This window comes from Rhinopithecus roxellana, chromosome 20, assembly GCF_007565055.1.
Source record: "Rhinopithecus roxellana isolate Shanxi Qingling chromosome 20, ASM756505v1, whole genome shotgun sequence".
NCBI classification, from domain to species: Eukaryota; Metazoa; Chordata; class Mammalia; order Primates; family Cercopithecidae; genus Rhinopithecus; species Rhinopithecus roxellana.
The window spans coordinates 5,126,147-5,150,055 of record NC_044568.1 but is presented as its reverse complement, the minus strand read 5'-3'; positions in this window follow the sequence as shown (position 1 = coordinate 5,150,055).

Below are 23,909 nucleotides of genomic sequence, written 5' to 3'. Positions count from 1 at the left end.
TGAGCTATGAATTTGCCAGTGCATTGCAACCTAGGTGACAGAGAGCCTGTCTCAAAAAAGTGAGTAAGTTCCGCTATTACTCAAGGGAAGAGGACTCTACAAGTGCATGCATAGCAACAGGTGAGATCATTGGGTACCATTTTAGATGTTACCTGCCACAATTAGATACATGATGATGTGCTTAGTAACAGTGACAATGACTAACACATATGAAGCCCATACAAAATGCCAACTACCACAATTAGGGACTTAAATGGATTTTAATATTTATTCCTCATTATACCTCAAGGAGAATTCACCTTTGTCCTCATTTCACAGATAAAAGAAACTGAGGCTCGGCAAGGTTAATAACTTGCTCAGGCAGGCTGAGTCTAAAGCCCAGAGTTTTTTAACTATGAGATTCTATTACCCTTGGTCTATTTCAGGGCATTTCCTTAAACATCGTTCAGAACTTCAAAAGTGCTTGTGAGTGTGCACCCTGTCTGGGAGCACAAGAATGACCATGGGTTTGGGACTGAGATAGACTCTGTAATCAGGTCACTTCTCTGTTAATGAACACTGTGATCTTCAGGATATTATTATCCTCTTGAACCTCATTTTCTCCATCTGCAAAATGGAGATGATAATCGTTCCCACATCATAAGATGATTGTGAGAATTAAGAGGCAGGCTGTGCAAAGCAGCTAGCTCGTAATCGGAATTCAGTCTGAGCTCGCCTCCTCTCTCCCTGCTTCCCAATAATTTATTCTAATTTTGACAATTCTTTTCTCTCCCCTGAAGCACTTCTCTGAGAACTGCTTTATTCCAGTCATTCCTTAAAGTAATAACACTTAAAACCCTATAAAAATGCTCTTCAATTCAGATTGTCTCCCCTAGGAAGTCCCGGTGATGGAGACTTGACTGCAGTATTGTCAAAGAGATAGATGACTTTAGGGTTCTATCAGGGGTCATCTCGTGTCCTGAAACTACCCGTGAAGAAGAGAACATTTGGCGGGAGGGACAAAGGGGCTCCATGTAGCTTCCTGTTCTCCATCTGATGTCCAACTTGGATGTCTTGCCTTCTGAGCAAGAGGAGAGGAGCCGAGAGGACCAATGAGGACTTGCTTTCCCAGCAGACATCAGTATTCAACTCCGTCATTGTACAGAGTGATCTGTTTTGAGTGTGGACCCCTTGGCATGGGCAGATGGGGAAGCCGGATGGACAAAGGTCTGTGCAGTGACAACATGTGTTTGGAATCTCCACCTGCTAGTTACCTGACAGGTCTTCTGGATTTGGAGCAAATGACACTCTGCACAGGGACATGCCAGCACTTCTTTCTTCCCCTGTTAGCTTGACTTGTCCATCAGGTCTCACTCTTGTGCTCTCTCTATGTCGGAATGCAAGTCTACTTGAATCACTCCTGGGAGATGGGGAAGACACTCATCAAGACTCGGTGACCTTCCCATTTCTAAGCATGGAGCAATCACTGATAAAAATCAGTGTTTTGTTTTTTTTAATTTTAAGTTAAATTTTTTCTTTAATAGCTTGCTGGAGATTTAAGAATAAAACCTGAGACTCCTTTACTTAACCTGTAAGACCCAGCAACGTCAGAAGCACTTTCACCTCAGTAGCCTCTCTCAGACCTCATTCCCTTCATCCTCATTGCTCACCTCAGTGGAGACTCCGGTCCCCTCCAGTGCCCCCAGGCCTTTGCACAAAGTGTTCTTCCCAGAATTTTTTTGCTTAACCCTGTTCCATCACTGTGAGAATTCATTTTCCTCTTTCAGGGATCAGTGTAGGTGTCACTTCCTCAGGGAAGCCCTCCTGGAGTCCTCGAGACAATGTCCACCCCCGATTCTATGCCATCCAAGCTCCCTGTGTTTGTTCTTCCTGTGGTCTATTATCGCTATCACTACATAATTATCTGCCAAGTGTCCAGCTGCCCCACTGGACTGAAGCATTCCTTAGGGCAGGGAGAAGAACCATCTTGTCGTCTGTTGTTTATTGAGTTCCTAGCACAGGGTCTGTGATGGAGCAGATGCCTGATTCTTTTTCAGTGAGTCGGGTTTCAATGTTCTGAGGAAATCGGGATATTGAGACCTGTCTTTCTGTTCTTGAGATGCTTTAATGTACTTGAGACCATAGCAAATTAAAGCTAAAAGCAAGGCACAACTAATGGTTATGTCTTCCAAGATGGTGGAGCTCATGTCTACCTTCTAGGCATGGGAAGCTTTGTCACACCTCTGCTTGTCCTCAGTATGCTATGCCCTTGGTGTGCATTATCTCCCTGAAATGAAATAATGATGATGATAGTAGTGGGAGTGATGATGATGAAGTTGGTGGTCATGGGCATGAGGATGGTGATGATGATGATGATGATGGTGGTAGTGGTGGTGATGGTGCTGATAATGGAGATTTATGGTGATTTATGGTGATAATGATGATAATGATGGTAGTGGTGGTGGGGAGAAGATGATTATGGTGAAGACGATGATGTAATCATGATGGAAGATAATAGTGGTGATGATGATGATGGTTGTGGTGCTGGTGAGGTGTGATGGTGATGATAATGGAGGATTATGGTGATGATGGTGATGGGGGTGGTGGTGATAATGATAATGGAAGATAATGGTGATGATGACGGGGAATGATGTTGAAGATGATGGAGATGAAAGACGGTGGTGATGGCAGATGATGGTGATGATGATGATGGAAGATGATGGTGTGGTGGGGGTGTGATGGTGATGATAATGGAGGATTACAGTGATGATGGTGATGATGATGATTATGGGAGATGATGGTGATAGAAGATGACAGCGATGGTGTTGATGGAAGATGATGGTGTGGGGTGTGATGGTGATGATAATGGAGGATTACGGTGATGATGATGATGGAAGATGATGGTGTGGTGGGGTGTGATAGTAATGATAATGGAGGATTACAGTGATGATGGTGATGATGATGATTATGGGAGATGATGGTGATAGAAGATGACAGCGATGGTGATGATCGAAGATGATGGTGTGGGGTGTGATGGTGATGATAATGGAGGATTACGGTGATGATGATGATGATGGAAGATGATGGTGTGGTGGGGTGTGATGGTAATGATAATGGAGGATTACAGTGATGATGGTGATGATGATGATTATGGGAGATGATGGTGATAGAAGATGACAGCGATGGTGATGATGGAAGATGATGGTGTGGGGTGTGATGGTGATGATAATGGAGGATTACGGTGATGATGATGATGATGGAAGATGATGGTGTGGTGGGGTGTGATGGTAATGATAATGGAGGATTATGGTGATGAAAGACGATGGTGATGATGATTATGGAAGACGGTGATGGAATGTAATGGTGATGATGATGATGGAAGATGATGGTGTGGCGGGGTAGGATGGTGATGATAATGGAGGATTATGGTGATGATGGTGATGATGATGATGGAAGATGATGGTGTGGTGGGGGTGTGATGGTGATGATAATGGAGGATTACAGTGATGATGGTGATGATGATGATTATGGGAGATGATGGTGATAGAAGATGACAGCGATGGTGATGATGGAAGATGATGGTGTGGGGTGTGATGGTGATGATAATGGAGGATTACGGTGATGATGATGATGATGGAAGATGATGGTGTGGTGGGGTGTGATGGTAATGATAATGGAGGATTATGGTGATGAAAGACGATGGTGATGATGATTATGGAAGACGGTGATGGAATGTAATGGTGATGATGATGATCGAAGATGATGGTGTGGCGGGGTAGGATGGTGATGATAATGGAGGATTATGGTGATGATGGTGATGATGATGGAAGATGACAGTGATACAATAGCTAAAACTTGAATGCTGACTTACATGTCAGTATTCTGGTAAGCAGTTTAAATACATCTCATTTAGTCTTTGCAAGTGTTCTGGTAAATTCCCTTTCTGGCAGTTTCTGCATTTTCATACATAAGTACGCCAAGGCACAGAGAAATGATCTAACTTGCCCACAGTCACACTGTAAGTCAGCAGCAGTGCCAGATGCTGCCTGTCCAGCTTTGCCTGACACTGAGGTTCTGTGGGCAGCGGAGGGATGGTTGGGGCATTTCTGCATGATAGGAATTCCTAGGCACAGTTGGCTTTGTACAAGTTTCTTTCCTGTTCTCCTCTCATGCTTCCCTTGGCTGTGGCTAACCCTGTGCTTACACACGAAGGGCAGACAACATGAGTGCATTGAGAATTATTAGCTTCCTTGGAAGGAGGATAAAGGGCAAAGAATTAGGCACAAACATCCTTAATGTCCAGGGCTCACCTTGAAGGGCTGGGCTCTGAGACACTGGTTTAAGTTCTAATCCAGCCAGGTAGGTTAAAAGAACAGTTCTGAAACTGGATGGACTTCAGTTCGAGTTCATCTGTTAGCCCTTGCCGGCTGTCTGACCTTGGGCAAGATGATGTCATTGTCTTTCCATTTTAGAACTCAGTTTCTTTGTCTGTAAAATGGGGACAATGGTGTCTATTCCTAGTGCTGTCATGCCATGGGGTGAGCCCTTACATATTAGCTGGTGGTATTATTGTTGCTATAATTATTATTGCAGGATCTCAGAGCCACCCAGAGGAAGGGGTGTGCCCGGTGCTTGACATGATGACCTCTCTCAGCCCTGCCAACAGTCCTAAAGATGGATGATTTTGCTGAGGAATAGCTGTCTCTCCAAGAGGGCAAATAGCTTCCTCAGGGTCACACAGCTCATATGGTGCCAGGGGTGGGATGTGCAACTCCATCTGAACTCCCAAGCTGTCTTCTTTACTCCACCAGACCTGGGCATTCCAGGTAGCTGGCACCCTTCTTGGCACCTTAAGTGCTGAGTCCAAGGATGTCTCACAGCCCAGAGCATCTGGAAGGAGGTCAGACCCAGGCCTAGCCTGTTATTTCCACTACTGTCTGTCTTGGTGCTGCCTGCAGGCTGACCTCAGCCACTGTCAGAGGCCTGTGAGCCACAGCCACTGACCTGGTCTGAACCTGTCCTCAGCTTCTACTGTGGCAGAGCTTGATGGATCTAAGGCAATGGAGAAAGGGTGACTTTTATTTTCCCCTTTCTGTGGCCACGCAGTGCTGCTGGGAAGAGTAGGGGCCACCTATCTTGGGCTCATCTCGTTCATTTTGGGAAGGGTTATAGCTACCATTTACATCCCAAGGCAGACACTGGTAAGTGACATACATGCTTCATTTCGTTAAGTCCTCAGTGCAACCCCACGAGGTGGGTGGTATCACCTGCCCCCTCTACAGAGCAGGAAATGGAGGTTAGGAGCTTTGCTCAGGGTCACCTGAAACCAGGACTTGAGCCCAGGCTGCTCCTATTCATAGGTGCAGTGTGACCTTCTCTAGGTTCTTGACCTTGGGGAGGCAGAGAGACGGGTCCTGGGAACCCGGCATTGCTATCCGGAGCCCTTTCAGGAAGAATCGCTTTGGATAGCTGAGAACTTTTGATGGAATCCCCTGCCCGCCATGGTGCTGGCCAGGGGCGGGGTGAGTGGGGGATGAGTGTGGCCCAGCCCTGCCTTGGCTCCTCCGGACACTCCCGTGAGCTCCGAGCATCAGCTGCTCTGCAGACCGCCCAGAAACTTCAAGGAGGCCTGGCCAACCGGATTCCCATGGACCAGAGCAGCCGCGTGGGAGAGCAGAGATCATGAAGCTGCCGCGCCCCCTGCAGGCCATGGGCTGGAAGTGCATCCGCCCCTGCACTGCGAGTTCTTGTTAATAAACTTTTTTTCTTTCACATTGAGTACAATCATTCGTCTCTTAAGGACAAGGATACGTTAATGGGAAGTGCGTCATTGGGTGATTTCATTGTGTGAACCTCCTGGAGCGTACTTACACAGACCTAGATAATGTATATACATTTATTTGTATATATTTTTTCCGTATAGAAAACCAAATGTCCTAACGCTATTACTGAATCTCAGTCATCTCCCCGATATTGATCTGCAATGCCAGTATCAAATTCCATATATTAGGTTTCTGTACGTGCTCCATTAGAATCTTATGGGACCACCGTCATATATGCAGTCTGTCATCGGCCAAAACATCGTTACATGGTGTGTGACTATATAATAAACATACAAAAAAGCAATCAACCACAAGAGTACAGCTGGATGAATTGTCACAGTGTGAGCATATCTAGGATGCCAGCACCCACATGAAGAACTGGAATATTACCAGCCACCCCGAACCACCCACCTCGCGACTCGGCACCCACCCTCCCAAGCACCACCCGACTTTTATGGCCAAAGGTTAATTCTGTCTGTTTGGAACTTCCTATCAGTGGAATCGCACAGTGGTGTGTATTCTTTTCTATCTGGCTTCCTTTGACGACAAGACATGCATATATATGTTCACCAAGTGTTATGTACTAGAATTTTATAGCAGCACTGCTTGTAATAGCCCCAAATGTCCATCAACAGGAGAATGGGTAAATATATTGTAGAATATTTATACAACGGGATTCTTACAGCAATCAAAATAGATTCACAACTGCTGTGCATAGTAATGCTGATGAATCCTCAGTGATTTTTACGTCCTGTTCATGTGCCTTTCAAATGTGCACCAGGAGCTGGCCCAGCAGCCATGAGCTAGACTTTGCGTTGGATACCCCAGAATGTTCTTAGACTGCTTCTGTGGGCCAAGCCAGTGCTGGAGCCTGACCCCTAAAGACAGCTCTTGCATTAGAAACATCTTTTAACTCAGTTGTTCTCAAGCCTAGCTGTGCATTGGAATCACCCAGGGAGCTTTAAACAACAAAACAGCAGCAGCATGTAACAACAGACAAACATACAACAATGTCCAGGTCTCACATTCTCAGAAAACCTGATGTAAGTTGGTCTGGGGTGGGGCCCAGACACTGGTATTTTTAAAGTCTCTGCAGTGAGTCTAATGCATGGCCAGGGTTGAGAATTGCAGAGTGTAGGCCGCAGACCAGCAGTATCAGCATTGCCTGGGAGCTTGTTGGAACTGCACACTCTCAGGCTCTGTCCGAGACCTACTGAGTCAGAAACACCAGGGCTGGGGCCTGGGAATCTGTGGGTCAGCAAGCCCTCCAGGACATGCTGGTGCATGCTCGAAGTGTAAGAACCCTGAACTACCTACTCGTCTCTCTGCAGATACAGAGGCTGTTCAGTAAGTATTTGCTGATGAGAGGAAAACCACAGGTCATAGGTACCTGTTTTTCCCAGTTCTAGTGAACAACTTTCAGGCCTATTTATTTAATGCATATTCACTTAGTACTTCCCGCACACCAGGTCCTCTGCTCCATGGTACCCAGCTTAGGTGTGCTCTCAGGGAGTTTGCAGTTGAATGAGGGGAGAGAGTCTGAGATGCGAAGACACAATCACAAACTGTGATGAGTGCAATAAAAGCAGAGTACAGAATGTGTTTATCCCTGGAGGATGTAGTCTGTGAGCTAAGACCTGAAGACGAAGAGGGTTTAGTGGAGAGAAAGTGGGACAGAACATTTTAAGCAGAGGCAGTACAGTGTGTACAAAGGTCCTGTGGCCAGAAGGACTTATCTATGCTGCATTGGTTTAGTGGGTGAGTTGTTTGGATGAAATGACATCTACCACAGTGCTTGTCTTCAGCTTTCCAAAGCAGGGGCTCTGACTCAGACCCAAGATCCATCAATGCCCCCGAAGTAGTTCATCATTGCCAAATTCCATGCATGTGTGAGATAAAGTCATGAACATCTCACTCTTATTTAGTGTTCTAAACCATTAAACCATCACCAGTGCGGGGACTTGGCGCTTTTCTTCTTACCTTCTAGCAATTATCTCTGTGTGAGAGGAAATCTGATTTTGATGTTCCTCCTAGTTGCCGTGGGATCCTGTTCACTTCTTTTGACCCTAGAGCCTACATCAAGGTTTGGCAAACTATGGCCCATGGGCCACATCTGGTCCACTGCCTGTCTTCATAAATGACACTTGATCTAAATGCAGCTATGTACATTCACTTACATATAGTCTGTGACTTCTTTCGCATTATGGTAGCAGAGCTGAGAAGATGTGGCAGAGACTGTATAGCCCTTTACAGAAAAAGTATGTTGATACCTTGCTTAGATGGTTCTTGAAACTCGGATCCCCAAGACATGGCTTTCATTTTTGCCTGGATATTTTTTATTTACTTATTTTCATTTTTATTATTGTTTATTATTTTTTGTAGAGATGGGATCTCGCTATGTTGCTGAGGCTGGTTTTGAACTCCTGGCCTCAAGCACCCCTCCCACCTTGGCCTCCCAAAGTCCTATGGGCCACCATGTTTGTCTGTTGCCCTGATCTTAATCTTTAAGACAATCCCTCCCTACCCTCTGCGTGTTTCCTCCTCCTGTGAAAAAGGCCTACCTGAGATCTAAGGTGTAATGAGTTGGAAATAGAAAGAATCAACTTCCACCTTGAAGCACAAAGTACCCTGCCTCCGTCAGCCTCGCAAAACTTTGCAAAGTCCCTACCCTCACTGGTTTACCCTGGTGCTGATTGATGGGACAGAATATTTTCCATACACACCTATCATGGGCAAATGTAATAAGAGCTGAGAGTGAATGACAATACCGATCTGGTGAGATTGATGGAATAGCCTGGGATTCTCCCCAGTGAGGCCAAGCCGAGTGTTGACGCAGCAATATGCTTGCTTGCTCTGCTCATTAAAGTTTAATGTTTGAAAACTTCGTCTTCGCTTCCCATGAGAGACCTCGAACGTACAAGGTAACCACACTGGAGACTGATTAAATCTTTCCTTTTTGTACCGGCGTTGGAGGGAAGGTGTTTCTGCAACGGTAGCCAAAATATGAAATTAATCACCCTGTCTCATTTGTAGCTGTCTCAAAGCAGGCAATGAAAGAGGAAAGGAAAAAATCAAAACAAAAAGGATAGAAAATAGATTTCAGAAGGGCAGAGATAAACAGCCTTGTTGTGGGGCTTTGTGAAGATGCATGAGGTGATTTACTTAATGGAGCAGGAGGTGGGGTCCCATTTCAATGATGGGGTGTTCCTTTCTGCTTTGTCCTTACGAATCCTTACGAACCCCCGTCAGCTCCAGAAGGAGACTGAGTCTGAATTCTTAATATGCTTTCTTCCCAGACAGTTCTATGATGCCTCATTGGCGGACACTATCCTCATCCAGAAACCTTGTTCCCAAAGTCTAGGTGTTTGGATTTCAGTCTTGCCTCTAGAATCTGCAGCAGATGTGACCTTGAGCCAGACACTAGACTTGTGTGTCAAAGGAGAGTTGTCAGACTCCGACCTGCATGTGTCAGGGAAAGAACGAGAACACTAAATAAGGGTGAGAGGCATCGTGGCTTTCTTTCGCACATGCCCGGAATTTGGCAATGATGAATTACTCTGGGGGCACTGATGGACCTTGGGTCTGTGTCTGAGCCCCCGCTTTGAAAAGCTGAAGGCAGGCATTGTGGGCCAAGGATGAGGGAGGTCTTGGAGCAAAGGGGAGGTCTTGGAGCAAAGGGGAGGTCTTGGCTGTTCACTGCCCTTTCCCATAAGGTCTCCTGGAGGCAGGTGTTCCTGGAGCCTGTGGGCTGATGGCAGAGGAGGCATATATGCTTGGCAGTTTGTGGGTAGGTTTGCATGGCACTGTGGGGTTACTGAAGACTAGCAACAGGGATTAGGGTGAAAACCAACCAGATGGTGGTCCATTTGGAATCAGATGCTTAATAGCTTTCGGTGCCTGGGCATCTGGGGTGGATCAACTGAGGGACCCTCAGAGATGAAAATGATCAAGATGATTGAAAGGCCCAATAGCAAATATGATCCTCAGTGGACCCCTGTTCACTGCTTCCTGTTATGTTCCAAATCTTCTAGAGTATCTTTTGGCATCTGTAACTGAGATAGGAATCATACAGGGTGGTCACAGGAGAATAGAAAATCTCAGGCATCAGTTTTACATGACTAGTGTATTAGTTCCTTCTCATATTGCTATGAAAGACATACCTCAGACTGGGTAATTTATGGACAAAAGAGGCTTAATTGACTCACAGTTCTGCAGGCTGTGCATGGCTGAGGAGGCCTCAGGAAACTTATGGGCATGGTGGAAGGGGAAGGGGAAGCAGGCACATCTTCACATGGCAGAGCAGGAGAGAGAGAGAGAGACTGAGCAGGGACGCGCTACACACTTTTAAACAGCCAGATCTTGGGAGAACTTGCTCACTGTCATGGTAACAGCAAGGGGGATATCCAGCCCCATCATCCTATCACCTCCTACCAGGCCCCACCTCCAACAGTTGGAATCACAGTTCAACATGAGATTTCAGTGAGAACACAGAGCCCAACCATACCAACTAGCCAACAGGAAACTGTCAAAATAGCTGCGTAAGCTAGCAGCTAATAAGACCCTGAAAACTGGAGTGTGGGCCAGTGCTGGATTTGACCTAGGTCTTGGGCATGACCTCATGATATACTCATTAACATCCTAAACCACACACCTATCAGTGCCAGGACAGATCTGGAAACACCCATATCTGCTATTAATATGGGTGGCACCACAATTCTGAGAAATCTTCACCTTTTTTCCAGGCATCTTCATGAATGTTCCATCCCTTGGTTAAAGAAACCCATTAAGGGCCGAGTGTGGTGGCACACGCCTGTAATCCCAGCACTGTGGGAGGCTGAGGTGGGCAGATCACCTGAGGTCAGGAGTTTGAGGCCATCCTGGCCAACATGGTGAAACTCCGTCTCTACTAAAAATACAAAAATTAGTTGGGCATGGTGGTGGGTGCCTGTAATCTCACTTATTTGGGAGGCTGAGGCAGAAGAATCGCTTGAACCCAGGAGGCGGAGGTTGCAGTGAGCCAACATCGTGCCACCACACTCCAGTTTAGGCGACAGTATGAGACTCTGTCTCAAAAAAAAAGAAAAAAAAAAGAAGGAAAGAAACCCATTAAGATGGAAGCCGCAAACCCCACTGAGCACATCTCTCTTGAGTGAACCTCCACTCCCTTTTCTTGAGTGCATACTATTCCCTTTGTAATAAATCTCTGTACTGTCACTGTTTTCTGAATTTCTTCTCACGCTGGTGTCAAGAGCCTGGACGTTGGCTGGGGTCAAGGTCCCACTGGCATTTGGGGACCTCCCCTAGCCCTCCTGTACCATAACAAGCCTTGGCCTATTCTCTCCCCATTTTTCCGTGCCTGGCTCCTTCTCACCATTCAGCTTCATCTAGATTGTGTCCATCTCAGAGAGGCCTTTTCCATCTGCTGTGGCCTCTCTGGTCACATTGTCTTTCCTCATCTCTCTGTCACACTCTGTGGTTATCACACTTACTCACTTGTTAGCAGGCATCATTTAGGAGGAAGCATGCCTTTCGCTCTCTCTCGGTCACAGCTGTCGGCCACAGGGCTGGATCATAGCAGGCAAACGCCCAATAAACAAGGGAAAGTGAGCGGGAGATGCGTTTGGGATGGGATAGGGAAATGGTTTCTGTACTGAACTCCCTACATTTCCAGAGAGTTTGACTTTTATTACATCTTTATTTGCAATCAGCTGCTTCATCACTGTGTCGAGATCCGTTTCTAGTTAGAGATCATTTCCAATTAAAAAGTGCATAAACCACAGTCCAAGCGCTAATACATTTCTGCTCAGTAGAAAGACTCCAATCATGGATTTTATCATTTGCCACCATTGATTTTCCATGAGTAATAATTACATTTTATACACAACATCTGCACTAAGTGATATTTATATCTGCAATTATCTGGCGTAACTTTTAGTGTTAATTTTTTTTTTTCTCCAGCGAGGGGGATGTTGAGTAAATTGAATTTTTTTTTTTTTTACTTTCACCATCGTTTTTTATCCAGACAATGCTCCTTCTCATATGAAATAATAATTTAGCAATCAGAGCCTGAAATGGTTTTATAAATGAAGTTTGAATTGACATTTCCACCAGCTGGGATGGTAATTTTCAGCTTTCACCGGGGTTGGTGAATTTAGATCCACTCTTGAAATTTACTTTGCTATTATTATCTTTGAAAGCCTTTGGGATTTTTTTTTTCTCAGATAACACAAGCACTTCTCTCATCATGATGGGTATTGCCCTGCTGCGAAGTTCTCGGTGAATCTCTCTACTCTTGAGCTCAGCCTTCAAGGCCTCATGCAACAGATGCACCTTTTATGGGTTCAGAAAATGCTTGTTCAGCCTTGAGTATATGATATGTATTCAACAGTGACCCAGAGAGACAAGAAAGAAGCACTTACAGCCAAGAGAAAGTTTACAGCTTGTGGCCAGGCACAGTGGCTCATGCCTGTAATCCCAGCACTTTGGGAGGCTGAGAGGTGGGTGGATCACCTGAGGTCAGGAGTTCAAGACCAGCCTGGCCAACATGGTGAAACCCGATCTCTACTAAAAATACAAAAAAAAAAAAAAAAAATAGCTGGGCATGGTGGCACATACCTGTAATCCCAGCTACTTGGGAGGCTGAGGAAAGAGAATCGCTTGAGACCAGGAGGCGGAGGTTGCAGTGAGCTGAGATTGCACCACTGCACTCCAGCTGGGCAGCAGAGTGAAATTCTGTTTTGAAACAAAGAGTTTACAGATGCTGATAATTGTCCCCAAGAATAACAAAGTGATGAAATCAAAGGCCTGCAGGGAGGATGCTTTAGGTAGTTTGTGCCTCTGAGGAGGTGGCTTTGGATTGGATACCTGAAAGTGAGGAAGAGCTTTGCCACACAGAGATGGGGGAAAGAAAATTTCAGGCAGAAGGAAAAACCTACGGTGGAAGGCTGGAAGATGGGGAAAGCTGTCATTTTCAAGGAATAGAGAATATTCCAGAATGGCTGGAGTGAGTGAGCTTGAGGGAGAGGGGGTGGAGGCCAGACCCTGGAAGTCACTGAAGGTCTTATTGAGGGGATTGAATTTTTATTCTCTCTCTTTTTTTTTTTTTTTGAGACAGTGTTTTTGCTCTTGTTGCCCAGGCTGGAGTGCAATGGCGGGATCTCGGCTCACTGCAACCTCTGCCTCCCGTGTTCAAGTAATTCTCCTGCTTCAGCTTCCCAAGTAGCTTGGATTACAAACACGCAGTACCACACCCGGCTAATTTTTTGTGTTTTTAGTAGAGATAGGGTTTCACCATGTTGCCCAGGCTGGTCTCAAACTCCTGAACTCAAGTTATCTACCCGCCTCAGCCTCCTAAAGTGCTGGGATTATAGGCATCTAAGAACAAAAGTTGGGGAAATTCTAATTGGCAGTAGTAGTGATGGTGGGTGTTTGTTCTTGTTTAGTTTCTTTGATTTTTGTTTCTGGAAGATCACACTGGCTGCTGCAAGGAGAATAAAGGGTGGTGGGAGGAGAGGGGTGTGCGTGGCACTGGGGAGATGTTTTAGGAGGCCATGGCTGTTGTTTAGGCAGGAGAAGATGGTACCTCAGGCCAGGTTGCTGGGAGAGAAGATGGGGAGAAGCAGATGCATTTGAGAGATGGATACTCACACATAAATCTGATCTCTTATTTCCCAGCAGACATTCTCTGATAGGCAGTTGCAGCATATACTGTACATTATCTGGCAATTATGTTTTTGCCTCTGGGCCTTCATGCCTTGCACCCATCACTCCCTCTTCACCTGTTATCATCCATATGTGCCTGGCTTGGCACCAGAATCTCTCCTCTGTGAGGCCTTTGGCCATCGTGGGTCTGCAGGTCCTTTCTTCTCAGAGGTGCTGAGTCAGGCTCTCATTGTAGGTGTGTGAGTGGCTCCAGGGCAGCTTGATAAGGTGTGGATTCTGGAACCCCACCCTCTAGGAATTCTGGCTCATGGGTCTTCAGTAGGGCCTGGGATCTGAATATGCACAAGTGCTCCAGGTGGTGCTGATACTGGCTGCCAAGGTCGGCTCTGGTTTTCCATTTCTCCCATTTCCCTCAGCTTTTGGTTCCTCTTCTGTTCTAGGTCATAAGCTCTGAGGGTAGAACCTGGCCATATTTCATGTTTGTAATGTCTGAGTGCTTGGGTCCCAAGCTGTACATGGAAGAGACGCTCAAGTATCTGTCTTATTTTGGGTAGAAAGTCCCAGAGGAATGACTGACTTCTGTAGTGTGGCTGGTCAGCCTGTCCTGGCACAGGTGACATTCCCTTGCTGCCCTGTTGGTAGCACTCTCCCCGCCCAGGTCTCAGATTCCTGTCTCCCTTCTGGTCGCCAGTCCTGACCCACCTTTCAGGTCCCAGTGTGAACGTCAACTCTCTACCCGTTCTTTCAGCCTCACTTGAGAGATGGACAAGCAGAGGCTTAGAGAGGCTACATCACTTGACCAAGGCCCCACCATTATAATATTGTAGGATGTAAGCCTGAGTTTTTCTTTTCCTTTGTTGTTGTTGTTGTTGTTTGTTTTGAGACTGAGTCTCGCTCTTTCGCCCAGGCTGGAGTGCAGTGGCATGATCTAGGCTCGCTGCAGTCTCCGCCTCCTGGGTTCAAACCATTCTCCTGTGCAAGTCTCCTGAGTAGCTGGGATTACAGATGCCTGCCACCATGCCCGGCTAATGTTTGTATTTTCAGTAGAAAGGGGGTTTCACCGTGTTGGCCAGGCTGGTCTTGAACTCCTGACATCAGGTGATCCACCTGCCTTGGCCTCCCAAAGTGCGGGGATTACAGGCATGAGCCACCACACCCAGCCAAGCCTAGGTTTTTCTGACGCCAAAATTCACACTCCTGATGGTCACTCAACATTTGATTCTTTCATTCAGCAGATACTTATTTTGTATCTACTACATTTGAGGCATTTCACTGTTTCTCTCTTCCTTCCTCCCATTCTCACATTTGCCTAGACCTGTGATCCATGCAAATCCATGAGGTCTACTCTCTCCTAATTGTCAGCCTGCCTGCTTGCTTGTTCTTTTCTTTTCTTTTCTTGTTTCTCTTTTCTCTTCTCTGTTTTCTCCTCTCTCTTCTCTTCTCTCTTCTCTGTCCTCTCTCCTCCCTCCTCCCTCCTCCCTCCTCCCTTCTCCCTTCTCCCTTCTCTTCCCTTCCCTTCTCTTCTCTCTTTGTTTGTTTGTGTTTGCCCAGGCTGGAATGCAGTGGCACAATCACGACTCAGTGCAGCCTCAACCTGCTGAATTCAAGTGATGCTTCCACCTCAGCCACACAAGTAGCTGCGACTACAGGCACGCACTACCATGCCTGGCTAATTCTTTGATTTTTTTGTAGAGATGAGGTCTCCTTATGTTGCCCAGGCTGTCTTGAACTCCTGGACTCATGTCATCCTCCCGCCTCCACCTCCCAAAGTTTGGGATTACAGGTGTGAGCCATCATGCCTGGCCAAGTATCAGCCTTTCAAATGTTTATATGCAGCTGCTAAACTTCCCCCAAGGTCTTTCCGTCTCTCCCATCAGCTATGTCAGGACCTAGAATTCTCTCTCAACCCTGGTCACTCTATCCAGACACACCCTCCTCAGCTGGCAACCTCAGTGTGCGGGTCCCACTCTTGAATGCTCCAGATATGGTCCCATGGCCAAAGTGTCTGATCATCTTTTCTTAGTGCAGCCTGTCATTCCATAAGCTCTTTGCATGGCAACTTCACCACACAGTTGACTCAGCGCCTAACTGGTCTCCCACCTTTCATCCTGTACTTACGAACGACCGTTTGGATTATAGTTTTTACTCTAGTCTACCTCACATAGACCCCAAACCCCAGAGAAATGTCCTGTAAAGACAAGGAATTATGGCTGGGAGAAGTTAAGCCCAGTGATGCCTCTTCATGGCCAGGCATAATAATTTTTGAAGTTTTACAGCAATGACTTTCAACATTCCATGAGCCTTAAAAAAGAAAACATGGCCAGGTGCGGTGGTTCACCCCTGTAATCCCAGCACTTTGGGAGGCCAAGGGGGGGGGGGGGCAGGTGACCAGAGGTCAGGAGTTCGAGACCAGCCTGGCCAACATGGTGAAACTCCATCTCTACTAAAATACAAAAAAAGTAGCTGGGCGTGGTGGTGGGTCCCTGTAATCCCAGCTACTAGGGAGGTTGAGGCAGGAGAATCAGTTGAACTCAGGAGGCAGAGGTTGCAGTGAGCTGAGATTGCACTACATTCCAGCCTGGGCGACAGAATGAGACTCCATCTCAAAAAAAAAAAAAAAAAAAAAAAGAAAAGAAAGAAAATATAATTATCAATTATCCATTCCCCAGCCAAGCAGGCTCCCACATTCCTAAATGAATGAATAGCAGACAAACTGTGCAGACGCCCTGTCTGTCTAGTGGAAGGGTTGGTGAGGGGTGGTGGGGAGCAGGCTGAATCCTGGGGAAGGAGGGTTTGTCTCTGGAGGCAGATGGGCTGGATTGAAATCCCAGGCTGGCTTTGGCTAAATTACTTTACCCTCTCAGGGTCTTGTTTTTCTCCTCTGTTAAATGAAGGCAATGATAGCATCTTCCTCCTAAGTTGCTCAAATATTAAATGAGTGGATGCCGTCAAATCTCTAGACACAGTTCATGGGGTGTGGGTAGTGCCCAGTGAATGTTAATATCATGATGACTATTATTATTTTAGAGACAGGATCTTGCTTTGTCACCCAGGCTGGAGTGTAGTGGCGAGGTCACAGCTCCCTGCGCCCTCAAACTCCTGGGCTCAAGTGATCCTCTTGCTTCACCCTCGCAGTACGTGCTGGGATTACAGGCATTTGTTATCATGCCCAGCTAATTTTTAATTTTTTTTTTTTTTTGTAGAAATGGGGTCTTGCTATGTTGCCCGGGCTGGTCTCGAACTCCTGGCCTCAAGTGATCCTCCTATCTTGGCCTCCCAAAGTGCTGGGATTACAGGCATGAGCCACTGTGCCCAGCTTACTATCATTATGATGATATTTATTATTAATTGCTATTATTACTGAGGAGACAGACAGGTAAGTAGCTACAATTTAGAGTGACCAGCGTGGCCAGCAGAGTGGTTGTAGGATTAGCTAAACTAGGGAAAGGAATAAGAGAGGCTTCCTAGAGTAGGGGGTGAATGACATGGCGTGGAGGCAGCCGCTGTGGGCAGAGGGATTAGAATATCCTCAGTGAATCTTTAGGAAGAGCGACAGGGATGCCTTTCACCCCATGAAATGGAGAGCTAGTCTTCCTGTCCCTGTGTGACTTCTGTGCTGGTGTGTCCCAGTGGATGGCGACACTCTAGGAGTGGGATTTGGAGAAGGCTCCTGACCATTCTTCCTCAGCCTGCCTGAGGGTCAGGGGGTGGACATGGAGGTCAGACCTCAGGCTCTGGCCCCTAGTGTCCCTGTTCTGTACTCCTGGAAGCTACCTGCTCTGCTTCTCTGGGTCTGGCTGGAGACCTGCCTTTTGTTGCTGTTACTGTAGGTGGCAGCAGAAGCCTGACAAAGTCCATCTTTGCAGGGCAGCGAGAGGGGAGAAAATGCAGTCAGGCCCCAGGCGCCTCCAGCCTCTGTTATCTCTGCAGTGGTTAGGATGGGAGTTGAAGGGGTTAGAACAGGCCGCAACCATATTAACAGAATCCTCTATTGAGTTATAGTCTCTCTGCAGATGTCTGTGGAGACTGCAGTGCACCAGAGCCTGCCCCTGAGGGCTGGATCTTTATCAGACTGTCTCCTGTCGGTTCCAGACTCTTCCCTGCCTCAGGGGACCCTGAGAAATAGCCAGGGCTGGGAGACCAGGGCACAGGAGCAATTCTGATTGAGACCTTGAGCAATACAGTCCCGGGAAAGATGGACTCCCTCTACAGAGGAAGTTCTGATCTTGCTACAACGACTGCTTGGATCACTCTATTTAGACGTGTGCCCAATACACATCTCTCCTAAAATATTTCCCCTTTCTTCCCTGGTGCTGTTCAGATGCCCATGCAAGTGTGGAAGCTGCACTTCAACTGGGGCAATAGGGCACAAGAGAGAAGGGTGCAGGCTCTGGAACCACACACCCAGGGTGGAGCCCCAGTTCTGCCATTGACTGCTGTGTGACTTCCAGCAAGAGAATTAACCTCTCTGTGCCACAGTGTCCTCCTCTGTGAAGTACCCCGTGCATCTTTGCACTTATTTTTGTTCCTATAGGAAGATCCAAGAGGACTTCTGGTTCTGTGGACAGAGTTGTACCTGTGGGAAGTCATTTCACCACTGTCCGCCACTCCTGAATCTCCCCTATCCCTCTTTCTTTTGGAACAGATTTACGGAGATATAACTCACACACCATATAATTCATCCATTTCAAGTATACAAGACAATGGTTATTTTGTTTGTTTTTTGTTTTTTGAGACGGAGTCTTGCTCTGTCATCCAGGCTGGAGTGCAGTGGTGCGATCGTGGCTCACTGTAGCCTCCACATCCCAGGTTCAAGCGATTCTTGTGCCTTAGCCTCCTAAGTATCTGGGACTATAGGTGCGGGCCACCATGCCAGGCTACTTTTTGTAGTTTTAGTAGAGATGAGGTTTCCCCGCGTTGGCCAGGTTGGTCTCGAACTCCTGACCTCGCGTGATCCATCTGCCTCGGCCTCCCAAAGTGCTGGTATTACAGGCATGAGCCACCACGCACGGCCAAGACAGTGGTTTTAAGTATATTCGGAGTTGTGCAACCATCACCACCGTCACTTTTAGAACATTTTCATCACCTCCCCAAAGAAACTCCCTATTCTGAAGCTGTCAAACCCCTATTCTCTGGTCCTCCCAGTCCCTGACAAATACCTACTTTCTGTCTCTACAGATTTGCCTGTTCTGGACAGTTCTTGTAAATAGCCTCCTTTCTTCTTTGCTGAGGCTCAGCCATGCCCCTCTTCCCCTCATGGTGAGGAGAGCTGGCTTACCCTTTGTCTCTGGGGGACTGGTTTGGGGCCCCTCCAGTCCCTTCCTTTCATCTGGGGCAGCGTCTCCAGAGGGCGATGGCTGGGAGCGGGGGGAACTTGCCATCCAGCCTCATTGCTCACAGCACAAGCAGCCTGGCTCAGGATTACTCATTTCAAACTCGATTTGAGGCTCTGCCAAGAGCAGTAGCACCCCTGGAGCATGTAACCTGATTATTGCTACCCCCTCCCTGGTCCCTCGGAGCCCAGAGCACAGAGCAGGCAGCCTCCCAGGACTCGACAGCTGCCAACTTTGAGGCAGGGCCTGCCAGGAGCCTGCTGGGCCTCGGACTTGGCTCTGAAATGCTTGCCCAGCCTGGCCCAGGCTCCTGGATAACAAGGAAGCCTGGGGCTTTTGTCTTCAGGCCATTGAGAGGCAATTTCCTGCAGTAGGGCCAATGGCATTGACCTTTCTGACCAAGAGCTGAGCCAGTCACTGTCCACACACGCACGATCATAAAAATACCTCCGTTCACAGATAGGCTCTGCTGACGCCTTCCACGTGCCTGGTGGGTTGTCTTGTCTATTATCTGTCATCAAAAGGGAGGGCCTGGTTTGGCTCCCAGCAAGTAAACCAGGCACAAACACACAAGAGCAGATGCACTGTCTACCATTTGCTGAGCATTTGCTAGACACCAGACACCATGGAGGCATTAACTTCCATAACCCTCCCTGCAGCTCTGTGGGTAAGGAACCCTCACCAGCCCTACCTTCAGAGGAGGATGTGAGGCTTGGGAGGACCAAGGGACTAACTGGGCATGAGCGGTGAGGTTGGAGCTGGCATGAGTGTTCGCTGACCCCTGTGGAGAAGGAAAGAGGCCATTCCAGGAAACTTCCAGACTAGGCAAATCCGTAGAGACAAACAGTGAATCCTAGAGACAGTGAATCAGTGGTTGCCCTAGGGACTAGGGATGATGGATTAGGGAGGTGAGAGCTGAAGGGTGCAGGTTTCTTTGGGGAGTGATGAACGTGTTCTAAAGCAGGTCAAGGCACCGGTTGCACAGCCCTGTGAATATACCAAACACCACTGAGATGTGCACTTTCAGTGGAGGAATTGTGCAGGGTATGAGTTATAGCCCAATAAAGCTGTTAGGAAAGCAAGCAATGAGAGCTTGACATTGTAGGCTGCATAAACCTCTTGTATGACCTCTTCCTGCCTCCCTTATCCTCTAGTTAAAACCTGGAATTTCCACCTCTGTGCTTAACCCAGGGGGCGTTGGGATAACCCTGAACTGCGGGTGGCAGAAACCATTGAATCAAAGCCTGCATTTTCCCTGCTTGGTGCCTGTCATCTTACTCTGCTTCTATTGCTGCTCCTAGAATCCCAGAGTTTGTTCTATCTCATGTTTAGACTCCAGCTATGCATTTTTATAGGGTGGTAGAGAATTGGGGGTGGTTTTTGTTTCTGAGCAACATTTGCAGCTTGAGATTCCAGGGGTGCCCTATGTGGGTGGGCAGAGCGTCCCACCAGAAGCCCTGTCTCCTGCAGCCCCTCTTACCCCTCACAGTGGTCTGGTTTTTGGGAGGAGTTTACCTGCAACTACATCAGGCACTGTCTTCCTGGGTGAGTGCTGGTGTCTTATCGCATACAGAGGATGTCTGTCCTTTCCAGCCTTGAACTGCACGACAAAAGATACCATCTTACATTGTCCAGGAAGCGGAAGAGGGAAGAGAGACCCATTCTGCCACACTGGTGAAGTCCATGGCTTTTGGGGGGCTGCTTGGGGATACCCCTTGCAGCTCTCTGGTGCCTTCTCCCTAGACCATGGTCTGCATGTGTATCTGGAGGGGTGAAGCCCCGCCCTGCCATGATGTTTCTACCAGCAAACAGAGCACACTGTCACCCTTCCATCCCTGCTCTAAATCTCTTTACTAGAGACTTTTTCTTATCCTCCCCTCCCGCATTGACCCTGATTGTGTGTCTTCCATTTAGGGGAGGAGGAAAGATGATGCCTGCATTTCAGGATATCTCTCAGAGTCCTGGACCCTGAAACCTCACCAGAAATGAGGAACCCTTCCCTTGCCTTTGAGCCCACACTGCCTCACACACCTCCTCCTGCTGGTCTGCCAAGCTAGCTTCGAAATCATTAATGTGCCTGTCTTCACAGTGTTCCAGGAACTTTTTGAAGGCAGGAATCCCAATGTCCTCCCACCTCTCCTACCCCAGCACTGAGCACTGTGCCAGCACCAGCAACTTGCTCCAGCCACATCTGGGAGAATAGGATGCTCGGCAGCCTGCAGGCACAGAGACACAGGTCGGGGATAGCTCCTCAGAGGTTGTTCTCTGTCCTTTCTCTCCCTCTCTGTCCTTCTCTGACTCCATGGACTCTAAACCCCCATCCTTTCTTGGTCTAGTCCCAGCCTTCCAAGTTCAGGTACGTGAACCCAGACCAGAGAAAAACAAACAAATTAGGAATGTCCCCAGTGCAAAATGAATATAAATAAGTACACAAAGCCTTCTGCTCACCCTGCAGCTGCTCACACACTGTTCTGGAGGCGCAGCCAGCCTAGCTCAGCTCCATGGAAGTTAATGATAAATTAAACCTATTAATCACCCCAGGCAGTGGGGCTGGCCTGAGCACAGCGAGGGGGTGCTATACATTGGAGATGACGCCACAGAGAAGGAGTGAGGCGTGTGTTACAGCTTCCCCGGGGACATCTTGATCTCCAAGACCCCTTCTTTCTTGAAATGTTGAAAGTTGCCCCAGTCTGCTCTGTTGGGCACAACCACTGGATACTTCAGCAGCTTCCCACCTTGGGAGTGGGGTCTCAACTCTTCTCCAACTATAGATCCTTTTAGCTTTTTGATACCCTCCATTTGCATTTCCCTTTCTACCCACTCCAATCTGGAGTCCCCCCCTACTACTCTTTCTTCAAGTCTTGACTCAAAAGCCCCCTCTCAGAGACCACCAGATCTAGAAGCCTATTCTGCTGTCCACCCTTTTGTTTTCTTCATAATGGACCCCTGGAGCTTGGCTGCCTGGGTTCAAATCCAGGCTCTGCTGTTGGTTGTGTGCAGGCTCTCTGTGCCTCAGTTTCCCTGCCTGTAAAGTGAGGTTGATAAGTGACTACTTTGTAGGGTTACGGTGAGGATGAAGAAAACAAATTCGGGTGCGTGAATCAGAATGATGCCTGGCACCGAATAAGCAACACCAACTGCGCGGCCGCCATGACTGTCATTACTGCTGTTGCTATTGTTATACCATTGGCTATAATTGTACATGGTTTTCTTTATTTGTGGCTGTTGATTTTCTGTCACTGCTCCCCAAGTGACAGAATGGAAGCTCCATGCAAGTAGGGATTGTCTTGGCTTTGTTCCCCCCAGTTTCTCCGTCAGTGGGTGGCACATGTAAGTGTTCAGGAAACATGTGGTGCATGAACAGGGGTTGGTGTGGGAATGGGAGAGAGCAGGCAGCTTCCCAGTGGGCTGGAATTGGCAGAGAGCCACATGCTCTGTTTTCTGGGTCTGAAGACAGCATCTGTTGTGGGTAGAATTGTGTCCCACCCCAAGATACGTTGAAGTCCTAACCCTTCGTGCCTGTTAATGTGACCTTGTTTGGAATTAGGGTCTTTGCTGTATAATCCAGTTAAGATGGGGTCGTACTGGAGTGGGGTGGGTCTTAATGCAATGACTGGTATCCTTATAAAAAGACGAACTTTGGATACAGATGTGTGCAGAGGAAAAAGGCCACGTGAAGACAGAGGCAGAGGTTGGAGAGGTGCAGCCACAAGCCAGTGAACCCCAAGGACTGCTGGAATCACCAAAAGCTGGGAAAAGGCAAGGAAGGGCTCTTCCTAGGGACTTTAGAGGGAGTGTGGCCCTGCTAACACCTTCGTCTTAGACTTCTACCCTCCAACATGAGAATGTGTGCGTGTTGTTTTAGGCCATCTGGTTTGGGGTGATTTGTTGTGGCAGCCCTGGGAAGCTCACATGGCACTGACCCATGAGCAAGGTGTCCCATCAGGAGTGGGGAAGAAAGTAGAAGGGACACCCCCATGGACAGTCCCTGGCCCCTCTGACATGCTAGTTTTCTATTGCTATGGAACAATAGTATGCAAACTTGGCAGCTTAATACAACATAGTAAAGTTTCATAGTAAACTGCTGGGGGTCTGGGCATGGTTTAGCTGCATCATCTGCTTCCAAGTCTCACAGACTGCAATCCTGGCATTGGCCAGGGCGAGGGTCTTATCTGAGGCTCATCTGGGTGGATGCAGTCCTTTGTGTCTGTAAGTCTGAGATCTGCTAAGACTGCTCAGAGGACACCCTCAGCTCCTTGCCAACTACCTGTATCTCCCCACTCCAATGTGACCACTTGTTTCATCCCAGCCAGCAGCAAGGGTGAGAGAGAGACAGAGTCTCCTAGCAAGGTCGATGCTGCAACCTTCATGTGGACATGAATAGAACACGTAGCTATGTTCTATTCATTAAAAGCAAAGTACAGGTCCTGCCCACACTGAAGGTCGGGAGGGGGATTGCACAGAGCGATTGCACAGAGTGCCACACCCAAGATGGTGGCAGGGACTGCACAGAGCAACTGTACAGAGTGCTACAACCCAAGATGGTGGCGGGGACTGCACAGAGTGCCACACCCAATGTGGTGGAGGGGGACTACACAGAGCGATTGCACAGAGTGCCACGCCCAAGGTGGGATGTGGGATTGCATAGACTGTGACCCCCAGAAAGTGGGGATCACAGGGCCAGCTCAGAGTATGTCCCTGCAGTCAGGATGGCAGAAGTCAAGAGCTGACATTACCTGTGGAATGTGGTGGGATTGTATTCCTTATGGTCAAGTGGACCCGGAGGCTGTTCCTATGGCAACCACCTACCTGGGGGTTCTGCCACATCTCTCCAGCATAGGAACCCTCTACATTTTTGCCCACTCATCTCAAGCAGTGGATACGCTTAAACTCCAGAGTCTTACTGTTGTCTGGACTTCCTTCCCTCTCACTTATACCCTTACTCAGTCATGTTGGACACTAGCTGTGTCTCAGGTGCTGGAAATATAACATGGAGTGAAAACTGGGTCTCAGAGGCACAGTGTGAGATGTAGACATGAAATAGCCGCACACTTCCCAACACGCGATTCCCCACTGGGATTTGTCCTTTGATGCCCACATGCAGGGTGGTGCA